The sequence below is a fragment of the Equus caballus genome, chromosome 1, assembly GCF_041296265.1.
Source record: "Equus caballus isolate H_3958 breed thoroughbred chromosome 1, TB-T2T, whole genome shotgun sequence".
NCBI lineage: Eukaryota > Metazoa > Chordata > Mammalia > Perissodactyla > Equidae > Equus > Equus caballus.
In genome coordinates this window covers 96,289,884-96,317,092 of record NC_091684.1, presented here as the reverse complement: position 1 = coordinate 96,317,092, position 27,209 = coordinate 96,289,884, and the positions used below count along the sequence as shown (strand labels likewise).

The 27,209-nt window shown below is 44.4% G+C and overlaps 1 protein-coding gene and 1 long non-coding RNA gene across 6 annotated transcripts in view; one reads left to right on the top strand and one right to left on the bottom strand.

The window, feature by feature from the left end:
- Nucleotides 1-27,209, bottom strand: part of GRID1 (glutamate ionotropic receptor delta type subunit 1) — a 670,463-nt gene that overhangs the window by 125,502 nt on the left and 517,752 nt on the right. The window lies entirely within an intron of this gene.
- Nucleotides 1,740-22,475, top strand: LOC106782199 (uncharacterized). 3 transcript variants are annotated; one of them, XR_011438129.1, is made up of 9 exons: nt 1,740-2,055; nt 7,789-7,898; nt 9,960-10,042; nt 15,945-16,003; nt 16,923-16,964; nt 17,761-17,869; nt 18,601-18,672; nt 20,778-20,874; nt 21,959-22,475. It is a non-coding gene; the product is annotated as an uncharacterized lncRNA (long non-coding RNA). The 3 variants fall into 3 exon arrangements; XR_011438134.1 differs by having other exon boundaries at nt 16,923-17,063; XR_011438137.1 differs by lacking the exons at nt 16,923-16,964; nt 17,761-17,869.

Genomic DNA, 27,209 nt, shown 5'->3' with positions numbered 1-27,209 from the left:
GGAAAGTGAAGAAAACATTACTGCAAGCAAGAGGAAAGGGTACCCTTGTTGTGTAGCGGCAGAAAATTTAGCAAAACTGTCACCAGCAGTAACACAGAAAACAGAAAATCTACTTAATAAATGGATGGATTGGCTAAGAAAGTGTCCAGCAGAATTTGAAGTATGTTTTGTTTTCTCTTAGCTGTGTACTACAACATAAGCATAGATGCATAGATAGTTTACAGATGAGCTAAAGAAGAAATCTGTTTTCAAGTAAAATTCAGAGAACATATAGAGAAGCTATGATTTGTTAGATCCAAAAGTAAAACTATTTCTCCCCCTGCCTCTTCTAGTAGACAACTCCAAAATAACAGAGGTTCTGGATTCACAGATCAAATCCCACAGGCTACCCCAAAAACGTCGACCCATGGAATCAAGGCTGCGACTGTAAAATCCTTTCTCAAGACCTCAGAAATACTCAAGGTAGTGTCTCATCAACCTTTCAAAGAAACAAATGGCTTTCTACAATCTGAAAGCTGTGTGTCACAGACCCTCTGTTAGACAACAGAGCCTCGGGGCCGGCCTGGTGGCCCAGCAGTTATGTGCACACATTCCACTTCGGCAGCCCGGGGTTCGCCGGTTCAGATCCCGGGTGCGAACATGGCACGACTTGGCAACCCACGCTATGGTAGGCGTCCCACATATAAAGTAGAGGAAGATAGGCACAGATGTTAGTTCAGGGCCAGTCTTCCTCAGAAAAAAGAGGAGTATTGGCAGATGTCAGCTCAGGGCTAATCTTCCTCAAAAAAAAAAAAAAAAAACCTTTAAAAAAAAAAAGACAACAGAACTTCGAAAACTCCACAGCAACCTGTTAGGGAGCGCAAGGTAGAGAAGAGCCCATCTAAAAGAGATTCGTAGGTTTCGTTTTCACCTAATGTGGTGAACAACCAACAAACTTTAAAAATCCACACAATTTTTAAAAGAATTATAATGACTGAAGCACAGCCAGGTTAGCCTAACTGGGATGGAAAGAATGCAAAATGAAAAGAGACTTAGATCTCTGAAGTTCTATGGGCAGGAAGCAGCTAAGGAAACTCTTCAGTTGTAATCAGAGTACACATTTTTACAGAAAAGCAAAGATGACTTAGAAGGCAGAACCAAGAGCTCAGAGGATGGATCAGACAGAGAATCATTCCCAGGAAGCAGCAACAGGCCCTAATCAAGGAGCTAAAGACAGCCCAGGTGGATATCAGAATTTCTATGGACCAGCAATCACTATGTGCCTCCTGTCTTACGGAGGGAAACGTTTATTGCAGTTATCCTGTCACTGTCTTACCTTTATATACTGAATTCAAGGAGATCAGATAACTTGGGTCTTTGGATTGAGGTCTTCAGACTGAGAGGAACCAGACTTGGAAGATGTAATCAAGCATCTGTACCCAAGGAGCCTCAGACTCATCTTGACCTGATTTAGATGATAAGATCCTAGACTTTGTGTCAATGCCAAAATGGAGCAAGACTCTGGGGTCCTTGAGGGAAAGAATGAGAATATTTTTCATTGGGGAGGGGTATGGATCATTGTGGCCAGAGGAAGGACTGAATCTTTTAGATCGTATCTTCTGAGAGTAGCAACAACATTATCTATCTCATATACTCTTCCAGAACATAGCCTTGCCACTTCCTTATCAACATGTGGAACCTAACCCTTCTCCTCTCCATTAAATCTTAACTGGTTCCACTTGGAATTTATCAATTGTGGTGGAAGTGACACTATGTGAACTCTGAGGCTGCATTCTAAATGGCAGTGCAACATCTACTTGGTTCTATTGTGACACTTGCTTTGGGGGAAGCCAGCCATCATGTAAGAAATCCAACAGCCTTAAGATTACCATGTTGAAGAGGCCACATACAGGTGTCTTGGTATATAGTTCCAGATGAGCTCAGCCTTCCATCACCCCTGCCAAGGTGCCAGACATGCAAGTGAAGCCCTCTTGAACTCCCCAAGCCAGCCCATCTGCCAACTGAGTACCACAAAGTGATCTCAGTTGATGCCACAAGGAGCAAAACGTCACCCAGGTAAGCTCTGCTCAAAGTCTGACCTGCAGAATCTCTGAAACATGACAAAATGATTATTGTTTTAAGCCACTAAATTTTGGGGTAGTTTGTCAGCATCAACAATAACAGCTTCCCATGCATTTGTCCTTGTGCTCATCTTAAAGGCATGAGCTGGTTCATTCCTCTCTGTGTTCTCACAGCATCTAATAGGCAGACCGACAGCACACAATAGGGAGATTTGTTTATATTATACAAAGCATTGTCACACACTACATCTCATTTGAGTGCCACCAACGTTATGTGAGTTAAGTTGAACAGGATTTATTGTGCTCAATTTTGCAGGTGGAGAAACTGAACCTCAGAGAGGATGTGTGACTTGCTGAGTGTCTATTAAATCATTTAGGGAAGCTTTCAACTCACGACGTCGGAATCCCAGTCCACTGGACTTTCCTTCTAAAATGTTTCTGGACACAGTAGGGTCTGCATAAGCATTTATTTACATCACAAAGGGAGAAAGAAAGGATGAACGCCCCCACGGCTGTTAATTTCCATGGTAATGGAATCTCATCTGGACTCTAGAGCTACTGAAGAGGCGCAGAACCAAGAGACACTTAAGGGCAGCATTCTCCCGACATTTTACTTGACATTCAGGAACCAGATCATTACACTGGTGCACCCTGGAAACCTCACAGGTCTCAGACCTTCTTCTTCCTGTCCCTTCCTCTCAGCTCCACAATTTAGAGGTCTCTCCAGTGCACAGATGGCAAACACTCTCATTCCCTTCAACACCAGAGTCAAACAATTATCATTACCCAAACAGGGTGACAATAAGAGGGCTAAATCCTACCCCTGAAAATGATTAGTATATAAAACCTGGGCATGATACTAGGAAATAGAAACCAAGAAGTGGTGATTTTGAACCCACTTCAAGTTAAGGAGGATAGTAAAAGCCTTGAGCTCAGATAAGCTGGTTACAGAGACAGTGTAGGAGGAGAAAGATAGTTTTTCCCATTTCTAATTTCTCCCTTCACAGTCTATAATCAGAAGGTAAATGATATTTGCTTCCAGTACCAGTGATCCTTCTTTAGATTATACACGTAATTCAGATCTGAAAATAGCCATCTGAAATCATGAAAATAAAGCATCTTTATTTCTACAACAGTAAAAATAGAAAATAATCAGGACGCTACTTTGTAAGGTTTGCAGAGAGCTCTGCCTCTGATGAGCTTTAAGTCCATGTGCAGGGAAATAAGGCGCAGGAGTAAAGGGTATCTGGCCATCTTGACTGTGTGCCTCTGAAGGTTGGCACCTGTGAGTATCTGCCTCTTTGTAGCCTGGAGAGACCCCAGGCTCAGAGCAAATACTCGGTAGGGAGATTTGTAACTCAACTGAAATGAATGGAATGGTAGAATGAGTTTGGACAGAGTTGAATTTGAACCCTACCTCAGTCACATGCAAATTAGGACCATGAGCAAGCTACTTAACCCTTTTTAGCCTCAAAATTTGCTTTTTAAAAAAGAGAACATAATAGCATTGATGGCAGGTTCTTGTGAGTTTTAAAATCCACAAATGTTCTGATCACTTCTAAATTTATCTTAGTATATCAGATTTGGTCCCTGGTCCAGATTCCACTGTTCAGGTTCCAACGTGGCATCTCCGTTTCAGCACCTAATAAACAATGCAGAGTCAAAAATATCCAAAATATAACTTTTGATCCCCAAACACACATCACACACGAATCTTTTATTTTCTTCCTCATCTCAGTTACAAGCACCATCATTCCACCTAGCTGCTTAAGCCAAAGATGTCAGAGTCATCCTTGATTTCACCTTTCACAGAAAAGTCACCTGCTTTTGATTCTACTTCTGAAATATAGCCTGAAACTGAACCATCTCTATTGCTGCCCCCCCAGATCCCAGCCACCATTATCATTTAGATCATTGAAACTGCTTTGTAACCAGACTCCCTATTATTACTATTTCCATGCCAGGCTCATGTGGTCAAAGGCAGTTACAGTCATCACATATCAACATTTTCCCCTATTTCCTTAGCCTCATTTCAGTGATATTGGGTCACCTCTAGGGAATATCTTCTCCATGCAGTGACTCAGGGATCCAGGCAACATCTCTCCTGTGACTTTTCCCTAACATGAAATCTCCACAGCACTAAAGAAGAGACAGCAAGATAAGCACACACACTTTCATGAGCTCTGGACCAAAAATAAGAATCCTTTCTGCAAACATCCCCATTTGTTAGAACTCAGGCACATGGCCTCCTGACTAGCAGGTGACTTGTATGTGGGAAGTGAAATCAAGGATGACTCGGAAATCTTTGGCTTAAGAAACTGTGGGAACAAGAAATAAATTTTTATAATATTAAGCCTCTGACAATAGCATAGTCTAGACTATCCTGACCATAGTCCTTCCTCCTTGCAGCAGGCAGAGTGACATTTCAGAAACATAAATGATTTCACATCACTCCTTCATTTAAAGGGCTCACTTTGCTCCCAATTAAAATAAGATTCAAACTCCTAAGCATGACCTACAACATCTTCCATGATCTGACTTCTGCTTATCTCTCTAATAACATCATGTTGCTTCCTCCTAGTTATCTAAAACAGCCACGTGGGCCTTCTTTCTGTGCTTCAGACATTTCACAGCTGTTCCTAGTTTAGAGTCTTTGTACACGTTCTTCTTCTAGAAACATTTTTACCCTAGAACTATTCTGAGCTGGCTTCTGAGCATCGGTCAGTCCTCATTTTCTCTGAAGGGACTTCTTGTTAATCCTAAGTAGACTTCCCTAGGTCCGTTTCCATCCCACTTTCCTGTCTCATTTCTGAATAGTATGGTTACAGGATTATATAATGTTATCCAACTTACTTTATCATTTAATTGCTAAAATCTTTATAAGTGTATAGTTTATCTCCCCTCACTGGAATATGAGTTACATGAGGACAGAATATTTTTTGACCCATTTTCAGTAGTACCCTCAGGACTTATTAAAATGCCTGACACAGAGCAGGCACTGAATAAGAGCTGATGATTATTACTATCACTATCACAAAAAATGCAGAGATGCATGCCTATTTTTATAGTTAGCTGAATTCCAACAGCAATGCTATCCCAGTGCAGCCAGTTGACTGAGCTGTGGATCCAGAAGAATCCTAATATAAGATCATATGACACTGCCCCTCACCCAAAATTCGGAGAAGATTCAGCTATGCTCAGAAGTGCAAGACTGTTTTGACCCATTACAGGTAAAAATGTGGGCATCTGATCATCCGTCACGATTGATTGAAAGGTATGATAGTCTGTGTCCAGAACAGGGCATCTGCCCAGGCCTCATAGAAAGAATGCCTTGAAACATAAAACATTTGTAAAAATTCAAAAGAAAGCAAGTCAGTAATTACATAAAAAAAAAATTCCTCAAAAGAGAATACGCAATGACCTAACAAGCATGGAAATATGTTCAATATAATAACATAAGAAGATAAGTTGTAGTGATATTCTGTTTCTTACTCATAAAAATTTTTTTTAAGTAAAATGCCTAGTGACGATAAGTGAAATAAACACAATCATAATACAGGGTAAATTGACACTCTGTGGAGGGTACTTAGCAGTATGCTTCAAGAGCCTAACAAATATACCTCTTGACCACTCATTTCAATTCTGGGGGACTATCATAGAGAAGGAATTCTATATATTAATGACAAAAACAAAAATTATCCACAAAAGATGATCATCAGAGAACTAAACATAATGGTGAAACAAACAAAAACGAAAAGTACTTTAAAATCCAATAATATGAGAATTGGTCATTAGTTATGGTCCACCCCTAGATATAATACTATGCAGTGCTAAAAATGATTATTAGAGATTGTAATAACATTAGAAAACATCATGACCCTAAATATTGGGTAGTAATCATCAGAAGGGGAATCTTGTAATCACTGAAGAAATATTTAGTCAGCAGAAATAGACTGTTGTGTTGGTAGATTGAAGGGAGGCCCTGGGAGAAAAGGACACGAGCTGAGGGAGACTCTGGGTGTTTACATTCTTATAGTCTCAAGAGAAAAGGGAGCCAAGAGAGGATCAGACGCCAACTAAATGGAGCAGAAAGTCTGGCTAAGTGTGAAGTGCAGAAGCACCTCTCTTGGTTGCCCTGGTTACAGGTCTCCTTCTCTTGGTAATGATATTATAAAGGCACCCAGTCACATGCAAATGAAGTGAGCAGATATTAGGGAAGAGCAGGGTTGATTCTATGCAGCCCTGTCTTGCAGGTCTGGGGAAGAGTTTTGGAAAGGTTTGTGCAGGAGATAAAAGGGGACATTAAGAAGAGACAATGTCACATTCAAAACAAAAACGTGCTGTTGTTGAAAGCTTGAGAACAACAGATTTGCCGTCCCTCCCACCAAGGTGGTCCCATAATCAGTGAGTCCACAGGTTGTCATCTGTTCAGTCTGATGCCTTTTGTTATATGGGAGAAGAAACCTCAGGACCAAAAAATGGTAGCACTCAATCCCCTCAGTGGCTTTTGGGGGTCAGTATAGGTAAAAGGTGGGGAATCGAGATTGCATGATTTTAAAAAGAAACAAAAAAGATAAGTATACATCCTTATTACAACATATATATATATTTTATTTTATATTTATTATATCATTTATGTATGCATATTTATATTATGCATATGGTATGTAGTATGGAATCTATAATAGATAGATGGATACAGAAGTTAATAATGATTTCTTCAAGTAATGAAAATTATTGCTGAATTCCTTCCTTTAGAATTCAATGCCTTTCAAAAACTTTCTATAATGAGCCTGGCTTGCTTTTACAATGAAAAAAATAAATTGTGATTTTAAATGAAGTCATGCTTTTATGCAAGAAGGCACAGTGTTCACTGGCAGAGCAGCCCAAGAGTAGTGCCATGTTAGGGACCAGCTGAAAGCAATCGTCCCCACATTTATGCCAGTCAGTCTTCTCTGACTGGCCAGGGCAGAGTCACATCAGCCTTCCCAAAGTGGCCTTTCTTTAATCCACATTCTTTAATGAAGCTTGGAATAGACAAACTGCAGAAAGAGTCGATGTGCCCCTTGAGTGCATCTTTATGATCCCTGTAATTGGTACAAGACCAGAGCACACACAATGCCAGCCCTCAGGCCCTTTATGAGTGAGAATTGGTGGGAAACATGCCCACGCTCTTGAAAGCCCACTCCAAATGGAGAAAAGTCCAGAAATCCTGACCTTCACCGGCAGGGTGAGGGTGAGACTTGTCTGATCACCTTTTCCAAAGGTAGGAGGGCCTTGGAGGTGACCTTGGCCATGGTGTCCACATTTCCTAGATACTACTCCTTCAGTGAGAGAATGTTAACCTTCAAAACAATATACGACTGCTTATTTATGATGTATCTATGTGAAATATTTATGATATGATACATCTCATACATATCATATGTATAATATCTGTACTAACATATTGTACTAACATATTGCATATATTACAAAATATTTATAAAGTGGAATTTTACAAGTGGAGATACAGATGCAATGAATTATTGTTAAAGATCTTAGACTTGATAGACCATATTATCATTAAGGAATATTTCAAGACACAATATACACTTAGGACGTGGTTCATTACTAACCACTATAAATTAAATTTGATATCTTAAATAGTTCTATTGATAACCTGGAACTTTTTCCACTAGCTTCCTGTAATATCAGAATGCATTGTTGTTTTTACCTCATAACACAGCTTACAGGGCGCTCAGACTAACATCTGGAGAAACGGCCGCCGTGTCATTTTCATATCATTAGCTGTGTTTGCCTTATTAGCATTATCTTCAATCTGCAAATTATTAACAGGTAACTTTTAAGCTGTTTTTTTTCCCCATTCTCTAAGGGTTATTTTATTTAAAACTCAATATTATCCAGAAACCCCTTCATAGGCAGATATGAATTATAATACGTAACAATTTATTGAAATCAAATTAAAGCTTGGGCACTCTAGCAAACCATCTGTGTCCCAAAATCTCTACTTTTCCCTCGGGGTGCCCCACATTCCCCACATCCGTGCTGCTTAGAGTGAGATGGGTGGACCAGTGTTGGCCATCAAACTGTTTCTAGTCCTCAATGAGACAAGTAGAGAAACCAAAACTAAGTGTTTATACCCATGTAGCCATCTGACAGATTACACGGTGTAACCTGAATTTAACTAAAAGAGGGAGGGACTTGTATTTTGTATGTCTTTCATCTCATTTTATCTTTTTAGAAATTCATTTTCTCATACTTCATGAAAATATTGGTTAGTGGCAGATTGAAAATGAAAATAAGTGGTCCTTTATTACAGATAGTGGAGAAGCTCTGCCATACATGACACACGGACAGACTGACGTGTGGACAGAGTGAAGGCATTGTGAAGCACACAGGCATGGTAAAGCTATGACCAGCCACTTTCAGGTTCAGACAGTTTATTACTTATGTAGACAGAGAAAGGAAGAGCAGCCAGATATGCTAGCTCTCTGGCTCCTTTTGCCACACACCAAAAATGATGGCACTGAAACAAAAGAGTCCGGATGACTGCACCATGAATGGTGGGATACCTCATTGCTGGGGAGCCAATTCTAGACTTCAGCTAAGCAGTGTTATATCCTGCAGCTAGACCCTGTACACAGAAAGCCTCATAACTCATCAGAACCTGAGAAGCAATGAGAAACTGTCTGGTTACGACAGTCCCCTAGGAGAAATAGAGAGGGGAGTGGGAGATGACCTCACAGCAATTCCTCACAGGCCTGCCTTCCTCTCCTGTTCCAGGAGGATCTCAAGGGACTCCATCAAGACTTACATGAGCCGCAGTCCAAGGCTTTGCCTGCATGGCCTGTGTGGATACAGGCAAGACTGTCAGGGCATCCCGGCAGAACCATTCCCCTATAAGCACTAGTGTTACCATCAATCTACATAGTAAATATTGTAAAGCTTCATTTCATTTTAAGTTTTAGGAGATGAAAAACCTATAAAGAAACTTTCTAATTTTATCTGCTGTCACCCAATGGTCCAATTCGCTCACGGAGTCACTGATCTAGCGAAATCTCCACATGATATCAGAATCCACATGACAGCAGCCTAAATGACTAGCCAGTCAACAGACAGAGGGGGAGGGGCTCACTTCCATCACAGGCGTCATTTTCCAAATCTGGGCAATGGTCCACAGAGTCAGTGCTTCTATTGAATCATCAACATATTCATTAACTAAACAAACATTTAGTGAAGGCTGCCACACGATAGAACCTGACAGGCGCAAGTCACAAAGATGAATGAAGCATAGTCCCTGCCCTAGAGAAATTTATAATCTAGAAGGGATAAAGGCACAATGATAGAAAGTAATTAAAATCATAGGTTACCTATGAGAAGAGGGTTTGAAGAACGCACTGTGGAAAGACAGAGGGAAGAATGATCCTCTGAGCCTAGAAGACTGGGGAAGGGTATGACAAAGAGAGAGAGAGAAGATACCAAGAGTGAATAGGATTTTCCCAAACAGAGAACAACAGAAAGGTCATTGCTGGTTAAAGAGAGCACATGCAGTGTAACTGAGGTGAAAAAGAGCATGCTATGCTGAGACCCCCATTCCCCCCAAAAATGTCCCCCTTTCCTTGAGTTCTCTCCAGTGGGCCACGCAAGAGACAGCAAGGCATAATGCAGAGAGGCTGGTCTTGGGAGGCAAACTTAGGTTCAAATTCTAGTGCCCTTCTTCACACCGTGTGATTTTAGGCAAGTCACTCAGCCTCTGATTCTGTTTCTTCACCTGCAATATAACGGAAGGATCACCTTAAAGAGTTATGCACAAGATTAGGGTAGGCTGGATATAAAATAACCAGCACATTGGAGGTACTGAATTTATTCTTATCATTGTTGTGGTTTTTCTTACAGCACTTGGGATGTTTTTGAATCAGTCTGGTCTTTCTAGCATGCAACAGCCCTCCTGACATTTGAAGCAGCCGAACGGTACACCTGTGAGTCTTCAGTCTTCTCACCGGTTCCTCCCACCGTTCCACATGAGGCATGGTTCAGAGGCGCCCTTTTCCATACACAATCCAATTTCATTTCACACATTGATGGGGGGCAGCTAGAACAGGGCCCAGGATTCCAAGCCCCTTCTGCCCTGGCAGGTGTTTCAGTTACCTATTGCAGCAAAAGAAACCACCCAAGACCTAGTGGCCTGAAACAGCTACAACTTGTTATTTCTAACTTACTAGCTCACTGGGCTATGGGGCTCACTTATAGGACTTTCCTTGGCCAGTGCATCAGCAGGGCACTGAAGACTGGGCCCATCCTCCATGTGGTTTCCATGCTGGGCTCTTCCAGGCTCTTCTGAGGCTCTGGAATTTCTGCAGTGTCATTTGGGCCACATTCTATTGGTCACAGCAAGTCACTGGCCAGCCCAGATTCCGGGGGTGGAAGAAGAGACTCCTCGTCTGGAAGGAAGGAGGAGCAGAGGCGGGCACCACCGGTGCACAGGCTGGACTGGGGAAACTGCCACCTGCAGAGACCCTAACACAGCAGGAACCAGTCTCATGTCTCAGGATCCCACACTTCTGCTCAGGCACACCTGTGCAGGGAACCTGAAAACACGTGTGATAGGGGCTCTGACACTGGGCCCCTCCAAGGACCCCATATCTTGGTGACCTGGATGGGAAAGGTCTGACACAAAGTCACTCTGAATTTTATGGCCCCTCCCCCAGCCCTGGGGCTCAGTCATCTCATCCTAAAACAAGGGATTGGTATCCTGACCTCTGGAGCCCTTTTTCCATGGCCATGAGGACACACCGAGACCCTGCCATGCTCAGGAAACTAGTGGAAGCAGGTCAGAAACATCCCTCACAGTGGTGATCTCCCTCCCACCCTCTCCATCCCTCTGTCTCTCATCCCCCACCTCCAGATGCACATGGGCATCCAGCCATTCATCCATTTGTCCTGCACACTGGGGTATTGTCCCTTCTTTGTTGATTTAATCATCAAACATATAGGTCATGCTGGGTGCTGCTCTGAACACCATCCAAATAGGAACTCCTCAATCCTTGTGACAACCTAAGGAGACAGCATCCTTACCAACTCCATGTCCAATGGGGAGACAGAGGCAGGGAGTAGTTTTCAAGTTTAAGAACAAGTGACTGCACTTTCTTTTTTCTTTTTCTTTTCTTTTCTTTTTTTTTTCTTTTTGGTGAGGAAAATTGGCCCTGAGCTAACATCTGTGCCAATCTTCCTCTATTTTGTATGTGGGACGCCACCACAACACGGCTTGATGAGCCGTGCATAGGTCCACACCTGGGATCCAAACCCACGAACCCCAGGCCACCTATGCAGAGCCTGCGAACTTAACCACTACAGCACCAAGCTGGTCCCTGCACTTTTTGATCAAAATGTGCTCACAGTCTGTCAGCTCCTTGCACACAGCCTCTCCAGGGATCCAGCTGTTGGGTTGTTCCCAGAGCTAAGCACAGGATCTAAGGCATGAGAAACAGACACAGCCAACAGAGGAGAAACCCTGGGGCTCAGGGTTCACCCATTCATCAGATGCTCCTTCACTGGCCTCCACACAGCCTCAATGTCTCTAAATCCCCTTCAAGACTCTGCCACCCCTGCTACCTAGGAAAAAGCAGCCCCCCACTTAGGAAGACCTCCCTGCTCATTATCTGTGGGTGAGAAGGAAAGATTTCCCTGTGGTCCAGCCAGAGCCCAATCCTGACACAGCTGTGAGGAGGAAGCTGGCCCTGCGGCTGCTGTGGGGATGCTGAGAGGAGCCAAGGCCTGCTCTGAACAAGGGTGGAGTGAGGGTAGGAATCCTCTCCTCTGTCTTCTGTGGGATTGGCGTGCACAGAAAAACAGGCATAATGGTCACTGATCAGGGGAGGTGAGGAGGGGCTACCAAGTCGGGGTGGGCTTACAAACTTTCAAAGCATCCCAGGATGGAGGCTGACCTCGCCGTTGGAGGAAGGCTGGGAGGGGCTGAATTTAGACAGAGTTCAGCAACAGCTTGAATAACGTGACAGAGCCTACCGGGGGCACACGGAAGAGTGGGTGCGGGAGGGGAAGTGGGGTCATGTGCTGTGTGTGGAGGTGGTGGAACCAGGTTCAAATTTGAGCTGTACTCCAAACAGACCGTGTGAACCTGAGCAAACTCCCAAAGTCTCCACACCCCAGTTTTCCTACGTGCAAGGCGGGGGGACAATCATCTTACCTGTTGTAAGATGACATGATAAGGCTGCTAAGAAGTGTCTGGTACATTCTTGGAGTTCAGTAAAGCCTGACTCATGCCCCTATGCTGGGAAGTATTCTAAAGGGAGGATGTTAACTCCAGCCAGATGGATAAGACCCAGGAGGCGAGGCGGGGGCTCACATACCACAGCACTCCCTATAGGGCCTCACCCAGAGGAAATCCTTGGAGACGCACCAGTGGAGGGAGCAGAGAATGGTGGGTAGAGTGTATCTCTGCATTCCCACTCCTTGACTCAATTTCTGCATGTGCCACTTCCGAGTTGCATCCTTTTGGGCAAGTCATAGGCTCTTTGTACCTCAGACTTTCCCTCTATATAGTGACGTGAATGGGCGTTTCAATGATCGTTTGCTGCATTATCAGACAATTGCAAGACTTAGTGGCTTAAGACAAAAATCATCTTCAATCGTTTTATCTACTTGCTTATGCTTTTGCAATCTGGACGGAGTTTGGCAATAGCTCGTGCCTGCTTCACGTGGCGTCAGCCAGGGACACTGGGGCCCCAGGATCTACTTCCAAGAAGGCTTCACTCCCCTGGCTGGCGAGGGGGTGGGGCTACCAGGTGGGAGCTTGGCCAAGCTGTTGGCTGGGGCCTCAGTTTCCCTCCATAGAGCTTCTCCTCCTTGCTGAGCATGGTCTCAGGGGAGTCAGACTTCTTACGTGGCAGCCAGCTTCCTCCAGAGCACAAAGTAAAGGCCGACAAGTGTCATAAGGTCACAGTGTCAGTTCTGCTACATTCTATTGGTTAAAGCAGCTCACAGGCCAGCCCAGGTTGAAGGGGAGGGGAGTACAAAAGGGCAGGAGCACCTGGAGGTGTGATTCATTGAGGACCACCAGAAGAACAGCTCACCACCGTCCCATCTCCCTCAGGAGGCTGTTGAGAAGATTAACCATATGAGTAAACCTACAGCACTTGAGTGACCTGCTCAGACTGAGAGGCAGACAAGGGGAGTGGTCAAAGCCAGAAGCTCCAGGCAAATGCTAGAGTCCCCTTGCTCACCAGCAATGTGACAGGGATGAGCTGCTCAACCCCTATGCACCTCAAAGCCCTCATTTATAAAATGTAGATCAAAATAGACCTCCTCTAGAATTGTTGTACGGATTATACAAACGGGTGCTTGTAAGCTGTTTAAAACACACTTTAACAACACTAAAGCTAACATTAGTGTTAAAGCTAACACTTTAGTGTTTAACGACACTAAAGTGCCTGGCACATAGTAAACACGAAAGAATTGGTTGCTCTTATTATAATCCTAATCCGAGCCAACTCCAGTCTCAGTCTTTGCCTGGATCAAGTCGCTAGCATCAGCACTTCCCAAGAAGCAAAGTGACTTCTCCAGAGGCACTGTCTTCTGCCTGGTGCCTGAATGTCAGTCAAGGTCACTGAGTGCCATTCCTGCCCTCCGCCACTCTGGTGCTCCCTGCCAGGCAGCCCAGTCTGATGGGACTTGCTGCTGGCCCCTGGACCAGCCCTTGGCCTGTGGCATCCTTACAACCCTAGGGCCTGGTCAAAGAGCTGAATACATCTGTTCTTGGGAAAAGACCTGGAGTCTCACACAAGCCGGCCCCCACTACTCCGTCTTACTGAGAAGGAACCCACTTATTGTGTTTCTTCGTCTTCATGAACAACCAGCTCCCTCTTGGAAGACATCTCTCTGACTTTTCCTTGACTCTTTACTGCCCGGAAACGACCCTCGATAACCAGAGACAGCTGTCCTTCTAGGTGAGAAAAAGCGATTTGCACAGCGATAGAAAAATAACATTTTTTATCCAATCCATAATTAGGTCTTAGAGAAACAAATTAAATGAAGGCAAAATTATGTTTCTTTAAAGCATGAATACTGATCTGCATAATGATGAACAATTTAATGGTTTAATTTCCAAGGGAAACTATTTTTAAAATGAGTTTGGAAAACGTATATTTCCCATCAATTCTATGTCTATAAAGTTAAGTCCCCAGGCCTGGTGCTGCACGGCCCCACCCTGCCTTCCTAGCTAATTAGTGATGACATTTTAAACTTAATACAGTGAAAGCATCTTCCACATCTGAGGCACCCTGCACCCTGAGGCACCATGCCGGATAAAGAATTAGCACAAGAAAGAAAGGGTACCCATAGCTCTAAGGACTTGCTCTCTTGCCCGTAATCCCCATCACCTTCTCCAAGCTTCAGGCCCAACCTTTCTCAGTGGGGGCATTTATAGTACCAATTCTTGCCACCATTAATATATAAAAGGCATTCTGACATCCGTTTGTGTCACTAGCACTGTAGCTTCCCTCTTTGGGAGGTGGTGTCATAACAGGAACTTGGAGTCAGACAGCCTCAAATGACTGTGGTTAGTTCAGTCACAAATGAGATCCTTGGGAAGTTGAACTTCAACACTTTCTGACCTGTAGAGATGGCAATTTTATATGGTTCAGCTTTATGAAACGTCTACACATGGCAAGTCCTTGGTAGATTTCAGGTGGTATTACTATTATTGTTATTATTAATTGCATGATTTGGGCAACTCAGCTGTAAATGGAGACCGTATCACCTACTTCTCAGGATGTTGTGAAAACGAGATGAAATTATACAAGATAATGTACTTAGCACTCTGCCTGACACACCGGCCAATTTCAGAGCAATTTAGTTCCCTCCCTTTGCCAGTTTTGGGCTTGCCCCATTCATTTGCTGCCAGGAAAACTGGATCAACTCAGCAGAAGTCAGAGGGGGTCTGCACTCCTTTATCTTTAAGCCTGCTCACGTCTTGGAAAAGCACTGAGGCTGGTCACACATTGCATTAGCCGGCGAGACAGAGGTCAACAGTAAATGTATATTTGCAACACTCTCCACGGTTCTCAAGCACAACCTCCCCAATTTTCCCATTTTCTGTCTCCTAAGAGCCCCATGAGGTAAGAGTTATGCCTGAATTTCCTGTGCAGTAAACGTTCTGCTTTGCTGTAATGATTTGAGGGTCATGTGTCTTGGTGAAACACCCCAGCCAGGAAAAGAAGTGTCTCATGGACACCAAACCCCACAAGGCCATCAGACTCTACCTGTGGCAGCGAGGTTCTCAGCCAAAAGCACAGCAGAGGGTCTTTCCTCAACAGGGGCAGACTTGCCCACCAATCGCTCACACCCAGGAGATGTGGCGTTGGCCCCAAGGCATTGATAATCCACTAATAGCACCTCTAATCTCAAGTTCAAGGTCCTGGCTTCGGCATCCTTAATGAATTCTTGGCCAACTCTTCAAAAGATAAAAGAGACTCTAAGCTCAGTTGAGCAAATAAAAAGTAACTTTTTATGAATATCCCAGGAAGAACAGAGCACCTGTCACCTCCCAGGCACCTGCCATACGCTATTTCACTTTGTCCTCTCAAGGATGCCCGCCATCACTTTTACAATCCTCATTGAGCCCCAGAGAAGCTAACCTACTAGCTCCTGGTCACACATCAGTGGAAGGTCCAAGTTTCGCATACGAATGGTTTTACCTCCAGAGCGTTATAGATTGCACCCCAAAACCAGAGGCAACAGCTTTGAAGACACTTTGTTTAGGCTTCAGCACAGGTAGGGACATGTAGAGAGGAAGAATCGATTCCTGTTCTTTCCAGTTTTTGATCATCCACTCAGACAAATATTTACTGAGCCCTTTCTATGCAGGTGCTGTGCTGGGGGCTGGGAGCCAAGGCTGAGCAACGGATGTGGTCACTGTTCTCATGGTGGGTGCCCATAGTGTACAGAGGCCATAGGCATATAAATGGCAACAATATTGTTGCACTGTGCAAGTGAGTGAGTGCATGGCACCCACCCTGACTCAGGGTCATCAGGGGAAGCCCCCTAAAGAAGAGCTAAGGACAATAAGTTCTAAAGTGTTAGCCAGCCAAAAGGAAGAAGCTGGGATGGGGGCCAGGAGACGGATTACCCCGATGTGGGTCACCAACAGGTCAGCCTCCACTATCACAAACTCTGAAAACCTTATGATCCACATTTCCACAGTCCATCTGTCCCCCAGACACTCCTGTGCCACCCCTACACTCCGCAAACACATGCACACTTTCAAAGTCCCGTTCAGCAACTCACTTGAGTATTCCAAACTGAATTCTGCAGTTCCGAAGAGGTGAGGGTACCACAAGAACAGAGAACAAAAGAAATGCTTAAGACAGGGAAACATTTTTACCAGCCTACTTGAAATGTACTTTGCTCCTCTCCAAAACGTTCAAAACATTGAAAAGCCTTTCCAAATTTCTCAAACATCTGCTGAGTGGGCCAGACGCCCCCTCCCACTCGCTCCACCCACCATCTCTGCATCCATCAAACCTCATATTAAGTGACACTCAATTACAACATGTATAATTTGGCACCACGTTCCTCAATCAAGGGCCCGTGCTGGGACAACCTTTTCTGCACTGTCCTCTGGGGGTGCACGGTGACGCCGATGAAATGCACATGCCTGATAATTAAATTTGGCATAATTACTTTTCCAAATGATCACTGACACTCCATTGTTCCAAAAGGATTAATCCTCCGAGGCTTCGAAATGCAGTCTGTTTCCTGGATCTAAATGAGATTTCAAAGAATGTAATTTATAGTAACCACAATCCCTAATGCACACTTTAATATACCCTTTCTTTGTTACAGACACTTGCTGGCAAAATCCTACTGAATTAAAATTCTCTTAGGGTGAGGAGCTACCTGCCAGCGGATGCCAGCTGTGCCATCACAGACGTTCCACCGTAGAGTATGAGCGTGCAAGTCAGTCCCCGATCTGCCATGATGCAGGCACTGCACCTCAATTGGCTTCCCTGTTTCTAGCCAAGCCCTAGTCTACTCCACGTGCTGGCGAGAGGGGTCACAGGCTGCTTGCTCCCTTCCTGCCAACCAAAAAAGGCGACTGGGCTTTGCCAGGACAGACAGAGGGCAGTGGGGAGGAGAAGAGAACCTCCAGTCTTGATGCTGTAAAAATGAGGGAAGGTGGAGTGGAGCATGTGGGAGGAGGGGTGCCACCTGTGAGCCGGTGATTTGCCAGGTGCCTGATATACATGTGCTCCCCCTTAAGCAGAAGGGTCCCAGGAGACAGCTATGTCTAACTCCCTTTAACACATGAGCAGCCTGAGCGTTAAAACCCAGCCTAACGTCACACGCCTAGCATGGGGCAGGGCGAGAATTTGCAACTCTATCGATGGGGCTAGAAATCTCATGCTCAGTCTGGGAACTGGGAAAGCACAGCAGAACATGGAGCATCTGGGGAGACGGGGTGGGTGGACAGTAAATCAACAAAGACCTCTCCTGTGGCCATAGCAGAGGTGCCATCCTTCTTCACATATCCAGACTTGGCTTTGGGGAGGATAGGCAGGGGGCACTGGAGTCTTGGTCTCTGTCATCGGTGCCCCGAGCCAGCTGCCCACACCACAGCCTTAATCTCCATTCCTCTGTGTTCCTACCCCCTCGTGCTCTCTGCATTCTACTCTTTGAACAGAAAGACCTGTGACCATCTGCGCAAGGATGCCCACTGAGATAACAGTTCTCAGCTACAATTTCTCTTATGAAGAAGAGAAGACGCAACGATAAACCTTCTTTACGAGGCTGTAAGAGGGGAGGGGACATGGAGAAGCCCATTTGCCCTCCCTCTCATTGATGGCCCCTGGCCTACTGATGTCTGGCACTCTATTTTCCCATCACACCCTAACAACACACTCCTACCCCACCACCTTCCGATTTACATATTGCAACTTATCTCACAATAGTTTCCCAAAGGCTAGGTCGACCTCTCATAGCAGTACCAATTTATCCACTTAAGAAAACTCTCAGTGACAAAACATGACCTGCAAGAGGTCAGCAACATGGGTCTCATTTATATTTGCACCTTATTCAGAAATGGATAGCACCAATGGCACTCACAAAATTTGGGTATTCCTGTGATTTTAAACAGCATCGTATGCATTAGTTAGAGTTGTCAGTATTTGGACAGATTTGAATATGTATAACATTTATTAACTGTAACATTAGCTCTGACATTTCAATTTAATCAGCATTACTACAGACAAGTAAAGTAATTCTCTCCTACTCATACATAAACAGTATTATCTCTCCATTTCCAAAAGGTAGCATTTTGTGATCTAAGACGCTCAGGGGATAATTTTATCGCCGTGTGGGGAGGCAGATGAGGAAAATCCGGCGAAGGCTCTGTGAGACTGCATTTGAAGATTAAATAATACATAAATTATGGAGGAGGCCACAGAGAAGACCTCTGGAGACTGCTGGATGCTTCCACATTAGTTCTTAATGAAAGTTAAATAAATGCGTTTTCTGCCCGCAGGAATCTGGTTTGTTCAGGAGCTGGATGGTGAGCCTCTGAAATGGTGAGCCGTTCCATGGAGGGTGATGAGAGGTGAGCCAAATAAATCTCAGTAAGTCCTTCCTGGGCCCAGGGGCAGCTGTGTTGAATAATCAGAGAGCTCTAGCATCTTTCTATACCGCTGGGCGTGTCCTGCAAAGGGGTTCTTCTAAAAGGGCAGCACAGAGGCGCCCTGAGGAGCACCATTTTTAGTAGGGGTACACCTGGCAAAGCAACTCACCGCAGGGCCTCCGAAATAAACGTGGAGCCTTTGAGTGGCCCCACATAGCATGTTTTGGCAGGATTCACATGCCCACAGTGAGACCCTAAAGGGACAGAGAGAGCAAGCCTGGGTGGATGAAGTTTCCTTGGTCTCCTTAGGAGCCAGCCTCCTTGGTGTGGGGACACTCAGCCACCTGAGCTGCTGCAGGGGGTCCATGAGCACCATGGGGTCCAGAGCAGACCGGGGCCTAGGACATAACGGGTAGACAGAGGCAGGTGAATGGCCAGTCTGTGCTACGGGGTGGTCCAAACCCCTGGAAAACATGCTTGGAACTTATTCCTGAATCTACTCCAATCAAGTTAGTAAACCTGTGTCCTCAGGTTAGTCCTCCTCCACCCCTGCTAGGTCAGTCCCTTCACTCCACTCACAAAAAACAGCTGGAGTTTGCTTGAATTTCAGCTCACACTCTGGTTAACGTTGGATGTTAGCCAGAGTGTGGACCCAAGTATGGACAATTCAAGGAAAAGAGAAGAGAAAAGTTGAAAACAACAATCAGAATCACTAAATTCAAAACTCTACTTGTCTGAAGGCAAGACCTTCAGGGTTCTAAAATACAACAGGTCATTGGACCGTACAGCACAAAGGCAGCAAGGATTTTTATTGGTCCCAAAGAGGACAGCGCAAGTGGTGAGATGGTCTCTTTCAGGATGCTCATGTATCCGTATACCTGATATCACCTTAGAGCTTATGATGCACAAAGCAATGAACGTATACCTCATTTAACCCTCAAAACAATCCCATATGTTCATATTATTATGATGATCTCCATTTTCAAGCTGATGAAACTGAGGCTCAGAGAAGTTAAATAACTAGCCCAGGGTCATACTGAAATAAAACAGGACCTAGTGTCTGTGTCCAAATCCTGTATGTTAACCCCCCGCAGGAGGCATGGGAAGTGATTCTGGTTACTCTGTGGAGCTCTGCTTACAGAGGGAGGTTTAACTAGAGGGAATGACTTAGGCCTCAGGGCCCTTCTGTTGCCCTGGCCTACCCAATTGCAAGGGAGAGGCACTAGCCATGTGCTCCCACGCCCCTTTGGTTTTGTAAAACTTGCAAAAGTCAGATACTTCACTGAAATCAGTGAAGACTGCTGTTCCATGCCAACTCCCTTTAGCCACACTGTCTCTTGCATCTACTGCTGTTGGAACAGCTAATAGAAATTCGGGGAAGCTAAGTTTTGGTAAATTTGGCTTGAGTTTAGTGGGATATATTCTGTGGTCTGACATCACTTCTGAGCACAGTTAACTTATTGCCAGCTGTCCCAGAATGGCAATGCAGGATTTCTTTTAACCGCCCTGTGTGCCAACTCACCTGGCCTGCTACCACCAAGGTGCACAGGTGAGGTCATGCGGAGGTAACATATGCCCTGCAGACCCTGGCACCGGAAGTATGTGGAAGTAGAGGAGAAACCAGTTTCAAAATAAACCAAGTCAGAAGCTAGCCATGGAAAAAATCTTCCAAATTTACAACTAACATACAAAAACCCAATTTTGACAACAATCTTAAATTTACAAGACCTTAACAATGATGAGAAAAATAAATAAAACCTTTCTAAACAACTACCAATAAAAAACCTTCAATAAACCATCCCAGAGGAAAATTAATTCTCTTTCTATTCTTGCTATAGAAAATGAAACTCAAAAAGATTGTCATATGAAGAGAGGATAGCCAAAGAAAACAGTAGCCAAAAAAAGATAGGGGAAAAGTATTACAGAACTGTGTGCCAGGCAGTGTGTCTATGTGTGTGAGATTTTGTTGTATTTGCCAACTTTTTCATAGTTTTTATGATTCGTGTTATGATTTATAGTCTCAGTAAGTAAATATTCACTCTCATGCCTGATTTTATATTTACAATTTCATGGTCTTTTCCTTAAAGAAAACCTCCAAAATTGCATACACTCCATGTGTCACGCCACCTGGATCCACCCTGCCTGCAGAGCTAACCAGAAGTAAAGGACCTTTTCCTCTAGGGGGTGAGGACACATTTACGCTTCCCCTGTTCCCTGTAATCAAACCCATGTATGTGATTGTCAATCCCAATGGGTCTAGAATTCCTCAATAATGAGCATTTGGGCCTTTGGGAGAACTAGTCCTGGACTCGGTGTAGGAGAAGCTGGGCCTCCCATGTGTAGCTCTTCGTCTTATTGTAAAAGTTGCAACGAATATTTCCCTCTTTGCTATGACTGCTATGAAATGCAGAGCCAAATTGGTGTGCAATGTGGTCATGGTACTGACGCACGTAATTCACACTTCTTTGAGCCTATGCTCCTCCCACACCATCATCCTCAAATTCATCATTCTCAAATCTGCTTCAAATTCTTTATTGAATCAGACTCTTTAAGAAAATGCGAAGAAGTTCAAAAGCATACCTGTATACGACAAGTGTGCTTACTTATTTATTTATTTTTGCTTGAGGAAGATTAGCCCTGAGCTAACATCTTGCCTATCTTCCTCTATTTTGGATGTGGGACAGTGGCACAGCATGGCTTGATGCGTGACGTAGGTCCGCCCCTGGGATCTGATCCTGCAAACCCCAGGCCACTGAAGTGGAGCATGTGAACTTAACCACTCCGCCACTGGGCCAGCCCTAAGCATGCTTATTTTTATAAGGGGGAAATAAACTTTATATAGAAATGCATAAATAGACAAACAGGATCCAGAGGTCCTGAGTCATTTACATTTTTCTGGAGTTTTCAGCTTGTTGTTAATCATTCTATTGGAAGAGTCACTGGGTGGAGGAGATGGTAAGCGGGCGAGGTGGAATTCAGGGGAAGGAATAGGCATGTCCTCTATTATTGTTTCAGATGCTTAATAGCTGACATTTTCCTCTGTCTTTATGCTCTCCTTTGCCGAATGTAGCCCCTCTTCCACCTGTTCACATTTCTTTTGCTTGGCAGCATCCATCGTGTCCTGAGGCAGAATCCTTTGGTAGAAATTAGCAAGCCTTGAGATGTTTGTTGAGAGCTCTCTGCCTGTAAATGGCTGTGGCTGGTGCTGTCGCTGTAGCCACCATGAAGGCACATCAGACACATTGGGCTTTTATGTTGTTTTTTATAGGAAAAGAATCCTGTCATCAAGGGAAGCAACCACAAAGGCTTGGAAAGCAGGAGACCATGTGAAGAGGCGCAGAGTAATCCCAAGAGATCAGGCAATGTAAACACCAGAGGCCTCGACAAAGAGATTTATCACCTTCCTGGGAAATCCCAGACTAAAATCCACTACGGCAGGATGAAAGTTGAGAGTGTTTTGCCCTTAACCAAACCCTAAGAAAGTACAGAAAATATGAATTATTCAACAAATGGCATTGGGACAACTGGGCAACCATCTGGCAAAATGTTAAGTGGGATCCATTCTTCATACAAGGCACATAGCAACCAGGATGAATTCCAAAAGGATCAAAGCTTTCAATGTACCAAGTCAAAACTACAAAAATACTAGAAGAAAACATGGAAAAATTATTTAAAATCTAGAGTCCGTAAAAAGAAAAGAATGGCAATCAGACTACATAAAATCCTTCCACGTGGTAAAAAATAATAATAATGGCAATATAATGATAATAAGTAAAGTAAAAAAACTAACAATATTCTGGGAAAAATATTGGCAATGTTGAGATTACAACATAAACGGCAATCTCCCTGAGGCATAAAAACGTCTACAAATCAATAAGAAAGAGACTCACCAACAACCCAATTTTTAACATGGGAAAATTATACGACTAGCACTTAACAGAAAAGGAAAAACAAATGCCTCTAAAATATTTTGAAAGATACACAGGCTCATGTAGGATAATAAACATAAAAATTTTAATTACTCTATGTTCCCATTTTCACCCATCATGTTGGCAAATATCTCAAAGTTTGGCAAGGCACAGTGTTAACAAGACAGTAGGGAAATTGCTACCCCATACATTGTGGATTTAGAGATTGACTTGACATCTATGGAGGGCAACTTGGCAATATTTAGCAAAATTACACACACACAAATCCTTTTAACCAGCAATTCTATTTCTAGGTATTGATCTTAAAGTTATTCTCACACACGTGTGAATTAATACCTGTTCAATGGTATTCATTCAAGTATGTTTTCAATAGCACAATATTGGGAACAGCCTAAATGTCCCTCTGTTGGGCACCAGTAAAATAAATCATGCTCTATTCATTCACAGGAAAGCAGCTGACAACAGACAAACCAAAAACCTGTAGAAATGCGCCTGTAAAAAAAGAATCAAAAAGTGCTTTCTGAACTAATACGAAAGCAACTGCAAGAATATCAGTAAATAGGGGAAGAGGTTAAGGTCTATATATTGTTATTTGTTTTTATATGATTTAAAAAATAATATGCAAGAAACTAACATCAGGTATGGATTCAGGCAGGGAGGAAGTAGGAGTCGAACACACAGGAGTTACCCTATTTGTCAGGGTAGGAGTAGAATTTTCACTACATACTTAAAAAAAATTTTTTTTGAACAATGTGAATATATTATGTAATCAAGGAATTTACAAATTTAAAAAATTCTAACCTGATGGACTTTGAAAATAATATTTGCCTGAGTTCTATGCCATCAAAAAAACAGTCAAATACTTCCTGTTGGTGGTGGCGTTATCCAGGTGGCTAGTGAGAAGCTGTAGGCTGAGAGGCTCAGTGTGCATCCTGACCTTGGCCCTAACCCCTCCGTAGTCCTGGACAAATGGTTCAACACCGCTGGGCCTTGAATGTTGGAGAAGATGTGGGTAAGGCCTCTGCTGCTCTGAGGGAAGGCTATAAAGATTTAGCAAGCAGCTCTTGACGCCATAGGTGCAAGAATGAGCACATAACATATGTGTAGGAAATAATAATTAATCCTCAAAGCAATCCTGTTTTATAAACAAGAAAAGTGAGACTTAGATCAATTTTATGATTTCCTCAACAAATGACGTGGAACAGATAATTGATAGAAGATAAAATATAAAAGGTTAATAAATAGGAAATGCTTTCCATCTCCCTCCACTTACAAGGAAAAATAGAAAACACATTTACAAGACAGCGCCAGGGTCCTGGGTAGGGCAGAGCTGAGGGTCACCTGTGCAGAGAATGGGCATGACCTGGTGTGGCTGGGGCTTATACAACATCAAGTGGCTGGAGGCAAGCAGCAGGAGGTGAGACCACTGCCTGGAGGCCAGACGCCGAGAAGGCGGGCTTCCACCAAGCACAATGGCCATAGTCCCAAGTCAGGCTGTCACACTGGTTCCTCCTACGCAAAGAAGCAGGTGCTACAGAGTCTCAGAGTGCCCAACACCTCTCCCAGGGCAGGGGAGGTTGGCCAACAAGGCCCATGGCTCTGTGAACTGGAAGCCAAACTGAACAAGGAGAGGCAGGGACAAAGCTGACAGCCACGCTTTGGCAGAACCCTCAAATCTCTGCTGTGTCCACAGCGCCCTAAACCCACTTGTCTCTGCATGGCCTGCTCAGGAGCCATGAGTTCCAGGCACAGAGGGATGAGGAAGGCAGTCTATGGTGAGAATCCAGAAGAGGCAGTGCATTTGTTACCTTTGGCTACGATACAATGAGGTCTAGGGAGCTGAAGTCATGATCTGGACAAAAGCAAACTTGATGGCCCATATCAATAAAGTTCATCATTTTCCACTGTGACCGGGATGGGGGTGGTGTCACCTCCATCTCCAGTTCTCCAGTCCAACACACAACACAGCTGGGCATTTTCTCCTCATCAACCATGCCCTTTGTCCTAATAAGCCTCAAAACCAGGGAGATGAGTGATTCTCAGCATCAGTAGTGGGGTAAAGACCAATTCTCTACTAGAAACCTGGGGTCCACTCCATCCTGGGCCCCTCATTTCTCCCAGCCAGACTACAAGCTTGCCACCACTGCTTACTATCTACGTTTGCCCACAGTCCACTCAACAAATCCATTCACAATTGTGTCCCCACAATTCCATGTCACAGAGGGTCCCAACTCTGCTGAATATCAGAACCTCCTTCGAGTTCTTAAACTAGACTGATGCCTGGCTCCCGCCCCTAGACTTATGATTTAAGTGAAGTGGGGTGGGACCTGAGCATTGGGATTTTTAAGAGCTCCCAGGAAACTACATCTTATTGCTGTCTTATTTTCTTCCTTTGAAGATCTCATTATCTGTCTTCATAGAAATTATAAACTAATGCAGGAGGCAGCAAAGATTGTTACAGTAGCAAATACCCAGCCTTTCATCTACTAAAGAGACTTCTTAATTGGCCACAGCTCAGGAGAGGAGGATGAACTGACCCTGGGATTCTGCCAGTTGGGGTTCTGAAAATCCCGTCTCCAGGGAAACCCCTTAGTCCCAGACAAATTGGGAAGAATACTCACCATAGCTCAGGCTATCACAGTCAGCAGTTAAGAGAGTCTCATCATTTAGCAATCATTGAACACTTTTGTACATAGAAGTTCATACCTGACATCATGGAAAACATCGTGAGGAAAGAATGTATCCACCCCTCAAATGTATTTCTGTCCATGGTCCATCATCTCAGGACTCACTCACTTAACCAGTTCTTGGGCATCTAAGTGCCAGATTCCATGCTGTCTACAGGATTGACAAGAAGAGGCCACGCCCCCTGAGGAACATGAGAGAGGCATAAACAGAAGATGAAAGCAGGAAACGGTGAGATCAGGGCTATCATAGAGGAGGAGAGAGGTTCTGAGGAGCACAGCATGCACCAGCTCTGCAGAAGGGGTCCTGGAGGTGTGAGAGCAGAGCCCACATCTGACGCCCCTGTGAGGTAACGGTGATGCTCCAGTGGGGCTTGTGGGTCGGAGCAGCAGGCTAAGTGAGGTAAGACACAGGCACCAAAGGGAGCCAGGGTGAGATGGCAGTGGGTGACTCCTGGCAGTGTTACTCCAGAGCCCAGTTGTCAAGAACCATGTTGTTATTCACCAGAAAAATGGATTTTACTTCTCCTTTCTGCTAGTCACTGTAGGCCATTGGGATATTGTGATGATCAGAAAGATGCAGAGCCTGAACTCAGAAAGTTCATGTTCTAGTGAGATGGAAGGGACCTGTAAGAAATAATCTCAGGGCACGGGGACAATGCTGCCATGCAAGCTGTGCTGACATTCTGGATTTTAACTTACTGTAAATAAGAAGCCAAGAATTCTCAGAAAAAAAGACCTTAGCAAGGAACTTCAGAAAGACTCCTGAGCTGGAGAGGAAGAAAATGCAAGTCCGTCGAAGCTGGAGCACAACACATCTTAACTGGGAGGAGTATGGAGCAATAGAATATCCCCAGGAAAGGATATTTAGAGGGATATGAAGGGGAAGAAAGCATCTAAGAAAGCTGAGAAGGAGTGACTGTTTAAACAGACTTCTAGAAATGTTTTTAGGTTGTCATTTCTCAAAATATTTTCAGTGAAGTAAAATACCTTTCCTTCTTCCTGCTCTGCACGTCGCCAAGCGGCTGTTGGAGAAAAGCTGGGTAGCAAAGCTCGGATGCCTTTCATGTGAGGGAAACGTGCAGCTCCAGAGCCCCCAGCCCAGGAAAGCCTTGTCTCATTGGCTGGTGTTCCTCGCTCTATGAAGGCCTCCGGGCCAGCACATAGAACACATCAAATGAGAACAAGGCTCGATTTTTGTTCCCCTGCCTCACTCTGTCGGAAAAATCCAAAACCTGCCTTGTGGAGTGAAATCTCTCTTACCAGGTGGGAACCTTCTGAATCCTCCGGCCAGGGTTTCATTGCTGCCACTTGGCTCAGTCAGATGCTTCCTAAGCACCTACTCTGCGCCGGGCCCGGTGCTCCCATCAGACAGGACTCCCAGACGTGTCAGAAGGACAGAGACCAACAGAGCGATAAACTCCTCTACAAATCCAAAAGGACAAGCTCAATGCTCCTCTCCTGGCCCAGCCCATGCTTTCCTGTTTTAATTAAAACATGTTGAATACCAGAAAGACAGGACAGTGTTGGACAGTGTTAGCCGCTCTACAAGCGGAAATGTGATGAGGTTAATTACATCATCTAAAGAGGTCCTGACTGCCCCTTCCAGGCCTGTCCTCTAACAGTTTACCCCTGAGCGAGCAGTCAGTGATAGCAGCTAATCTCACACAACAGACACTGGCAAAGCAGCCACCAAGTTGAGGATGGAAAGGGAAAAAGGGAAGTTAAATGTGGAAATGGTGGGTGGCTTTGATGGTCCCACCATATTCAAAGAGGTGGTCCTTTGCACAGGGACCTCGTTGGTTTGCAGATGAGCATCTGAGGGATGATGGAAAGATGCCTGCCAGGGAACAGGAAGGGAGCACTGACCAGGGCTGGGTGCAGCCTTATGCAGATTCTCATTGCA